Source organism: Nematostella vectensis, chromosome 11 (genome assembly GCF_932526225.1).
Source record: "Nematostella vectensis chromosome 11, jaNemVect1.1, whole genome shotgun sequence".
NCBI lineage: Eukaryota > Metazoa > Cnidaria > Anthozoa > Actiniaria > Edwardsiidae > Nematostella > Nematostella vectensis.
This window is the reverse complement of record NC_064044.1, coordinates 9796050-9801049: the sequence shown is the minus strand read 5'-3', so window position 1 is coordinate 9801049 and position 5000 is coordinate 9796050.

Sequence of the window (5000 nt, the reverse complement as noted above, 5' to 3'; positions counted from 1 at the left end):
TGTTATAAGCAGCGTGTTCTTAGAATTTGGTGAATTCTCGGACTGACCGTTCTTATGAAAAAAACTCTCCTGCCCTCCCCACCCCTCCCCCCGAAGCCGTATGTTTCCATACGTTACTTATGACTTCACAACCCCTTTAGCCAATCCTGGGTATAGTGTCTACTGATAGAGGGAACGTAAAAAGACTTCTAATAAGCGTCGTACAAAACAAGGCGACGGCTATTCCTCTGGCTTATTCTTTGACTTTTGGTTATTGACCGAAACGCCTTGAGACGTGAAGCCTAATTTTGAATTTAGTCTTCATTGGATTTTTTTAGCATTTTTACATCACGCGAGTTAATCAATACATCGTTTGCGAGAGCTTCAGTCCTTCTGGAACCGATAGAGTGTCGTTTTTAAATATTTGAGTGGACGGGGTATTGCCCACGAGATGCGTACCTGAGGAAACAAACTATTTGCCCTGTACAGATCAGCTCTTAAGCAAATCTCGGTAATAGTATGTATATATGTGTACCTGAGGTAACAAAACTATTTGCCCTGTACAGCTCAGCTCTTATGCAAATCTCGGTAATAGTATGTATATATGCGTACCTGAGGTAACAGAACTATTTGCCCTGTACAGCTCAGCTCGCATGCAAATCTCGGTAATAGTATGTATATATGCGTACCTGAGGTAACAGAACTATTTGCCCTGTACAGCTCAGCTCGCATGCAAATCTCGGTAATAGTATGTATATATGCGTACCTGAGGTAACAGAACTATTTGCCCTGTACAGCTCAGCTCTTATGCAAATCTCGGTAATAGTATGTGTATATGCGTACCTGAGGTAACAGAACTATTTGCCCTGTACAGCTCAGCTCGCATGCAAATCTCTGTAATAGTATGTATATATGCGTACCTGAGGTAACAGAACTATTTGCCCTGTACAGCTCAGCTCGCATGCAAATCTCGGTAATATAGTATGTATATATGCGTACCTGAGGTAACAGAACTATTTGCCCTGTACACCTAAGCTCTTATGCAAATCTCGGTAATAGTATGTATATATGCGTACCTGAGGTAACAGAACTATTTGCCCTGTACAGCTCAGCTCTTATGCAAATATCGGTAATAGTATGTATATATGTGTACCTGAGGTAACAGAACTATTTGCCCTGTACAGCTCAGCTCGCATGCAAATATCGGTAATAGTATGTATATATGCGTACCTGAGGTAACAGAACTATATTTGCCCTGTACAGCTCAGCTCGCATGCAAATCTCGGTAATAGTATATGCGTACCTGAGGTAACAGAACTATTTGCCCTGTACAGCTCAGCTCTTATGCAAATCTCGGTAATAGTATGTATACATGTGTACCTGAGGTAACAAAACTATTTGCCCTGTACAGCTCAGCTCTTATGCAAATCTCGGTAATAGTATGTATATATGCGTACCTGAGGTAACAGAACTATTTGCCCTGTACAGCTCAGCTCGCATGCAAATCTCGGTAATAGTATGTATATATGCGTACCTGAGGTAACAGAACTATTTGCCCTGTACAGCTCAGCTCGCATGCAAATCTCGGTAATAGTATGTATATATGCGTACCTGAGGTAACAGAACTATTTGCCCTGTACAGCTCAGCTCTTATGCAAATCTCGGTAATAGTATGTGTATATGCGTACCTGAGGTAACAGAACTATTTGCCCTGTACAGCTCAGCTCGCATGCAAATCTCTGTAATAGTATGTATATATGCGTACCTGAGGTAACAGAACTATTTGCCCTGTACAGCTCAGCTCGCATACAAATATCTGTAATAGTATGTATATATGCGTACCTGAGGTAACAGAACTATTTGCCCTGTACAGCTCAGCTCGCATGCAAATCTCGGTAATAGTATGTATATATGCGTACCTGAGGTAACAGAACTATTTGCCCTGTACAGCTCAGCTCGCATGCAAATCTCGGTAATAGTATGTATATATGCGTACCTGAGGTAACAGAACTATTTGCCCTGTACAGCTCAGCTCTTATGCAAATCTCGGTAATAGTATGTGTATATGCGTACCTGAGGTAACAGAACTATTTGCCCTGTACAGCTCAGCTCGCATGCAAATATCTGTAATAGTATGTATATATGCGTACCTGAGGTAACAGAACTATTTGCCCTGTACAGCTCAGCTCGCATGCAAATCTCGGTAATAGTATGTTATATGCGTACCTGAGGTAACAGAACTATTTGCCCTGTACAGCTCAGCTCTTATGCAAATCTCGGTAATATAGTATGTATATATGCGTACCTGAGGTAACAGAACTATTTGCCCTGTACACCTAAGCTCTTATGCAAATCTCGGTAATAGTATGTATATATGCGTACCTGAGGTAACAGAACTATTTGCCCTGTACAGCTCAGCTCTTATGCAAATATCGGTAATAGTATGTATATATGTGTACCTGAGGTAACAGAACTATTTGCCCTGTACAGCTCAGCTCGCATGCAAATATCGGTAATAGTATGTATATATGCGTACCTGAGGTAACAGAACTATATTTGCCCTGTACAGCTCAGCTCGCATGCAAATCTCGGTAATAGTATATGCGTACCTGAGGTAACAGAACTATTTGCCCTGTACAGCTCAGCTCTTATGCAAATATCGGTAATAGTATGTATATATGTGTACCTGAGGTAACAGAACTATTTGCCCTGTACAGCTCAGCTCGCATGTAAATATCGGTAATAGTATATATATATGCGTACCTGAGGTAACAGAACTATTTGCCCTAAACAGCTAAGCTCTTATGCAAATCTTGGTAATAGTATGTACACTGTTGGTTTCAGAGAGTAGTTTTAACTCCAAAAAGGGAGTAAAAAACCGAGGTACAAAATGACTCCCTCTTTGGGGTAATTTTTTACTCCCTTTTTTCTACACTCTCAAGGGAGTAGATTTTACCCCTGTTGGGGAGTAACTAAAGGGAATGATTTACTAGGTTGCTTGCTATTACTCCATTAAAGGAGTACAATTTACCCTCAAAATAGAGTTATTTGTTACTCCTTTTTTTGCTACTCTCTCAGGGGAGTAGATTTTACCCCTGTTGGGGAGTAACTAAAGGGAGTGATTTACTAGGTTGCTTGCTATTACTCCATTAAAGGAGTACAATTTACCCTCAAAATGGAGTTATTTGTTACTCCTTTTTGAGGGTAACCAACTACAGTAACATTAGATATTCAAAATAAATATCTGGACATATTTTAGGTGAAAGACTGATTACTAGGTTTTTACTAAGCTAAGTTATTCAATTTTGTGCTTCAAGTAACAGTTTATAAAGCATAGGTGCTTTAGATGTAAGTACAGTGATTATAACTTAAGTTGACAATCCCTGGAGTCGATGCGGGCTCCTGGGCTGTCCGACTACTACATCCCCAGCAAAACGCAGAAAAACGCCGAGTTGGCGTACATTGGCGCCGGCGCTCTCGCCATCGGCTACACAGCCAGCCGCTTGCTGAGATGCAGCTTTGCTGCATCTAGGCGGCCTTTTTCCATACTGCGAGTGTACGTATACGTATACGTATAAGATGGTTGCAGACCAGTTGTGGAGTGCTATGCACGAGGTAGCAGAAGCTGCTAAGCGAGTGACACCGAAGGTTTCGTCGATGACACTGAAGGTGTCGTCGATGGGTGGGTTATGTAGCTTTGGTGGCATTGCTAACCGAAGCCTCGAGTTGTGGCGCGCAGAGAGGGAGTGCGTTAAGAGATTCGCCAATGTCCTTCTCCGAGGGCCTACCGACCTCCGAAAGACCGCCTCGGCACTACCCGAGCAGACGGCAACCGCCTGTTGGAGACTGATACACCTGTTGCAGTACATTACCGACACGTAATGGCGGCGAAGCGCATGTCCGACGAAGAACTCGATGCGTTCCTTCGTCCTATATACTACGCCAGAGGTGGCTTCCAGGGAGTGACCGCTCTGCATGCCAAACTTCCCAAGGGCTCAGCCTCCATAGATCGGGTGCGCAAGTGGGTAAGCTCGCAGCCCGTCGGGGGCTACACACAGCCCTGACTGTCGTTGACGTTGCTGCACGATATAAAGCCGCCCGCCCACTGAGGACTAAGAGCGCGGCCGTCGTCGCCCGCGAACTCGCTGACATCTATGCAGTATGACCTCTCACATGGCCTAAAGTCCTCATGGTTGATGACGGCACGGAGTTCAAGGGTGCTACCACAAAGCTCCCAACAGACCACGGGGTGGAGGTCCGACGGGCTGAGCCAGGGCACCACAGGAGCCAAGCTTTCGCCGAGTCTTTCCATCGCTGGCTGGCACAGCGCCTATTTCGTGCGCAGTACTCGAAGGAGCTTGGATCCGGCGAAACAAACCGCGAGTGGGTTACCGCTTCGCCAATCGTCATCTCGGACATAAACGCAGCGAAGACTCGCATGACTGGCTTTGCGCCTAAAGACGCCATAAAGCTGAGGCACGTGTCTCTCAAAGCCGAAAAGCCCCCCCTTAGAGGTCGGAACGGAGGTGCACATCGCCGTAAACGAGGAAGACCCCCAGGACAAGGGCCGACGGCGAGCGACGGACCCGTGGTGGACACGCAAGGCATACCAAATACTTAAGAGGGTTATTGAGCCGGACAGCTAGTGTTGTATTACACGACGTACTCTAAGCACGGCTTCACGCGTTCGCAGTTGCGTAGCGTCGCGCTAGCGTGATCAGCGCTTGTGCCTTCTATTGCAGTTAAGGCACGTGAGTGTGACATTCCACTTGTAGTGACCCTGCCTGTCGTCCAGCCGGTCGATACTGAAGCATTGGGGATGACTCTTGGTGTACCCCTGAAGCAGAAGCTGAGTGCCACAGAGCGTGCACTTCTTTTCCGCGTCAGCAATCATGCCGAGTACGTGGTCTACCGTCAGAACGTGGTGCGATCAAGTGTACCTTGTGCGCCCCTTTTGCCTGTCGTCTATAGCATATCGCTTGATTCGCGCTATAATGAGCTCTTCACTGGGCGTAGCCTGC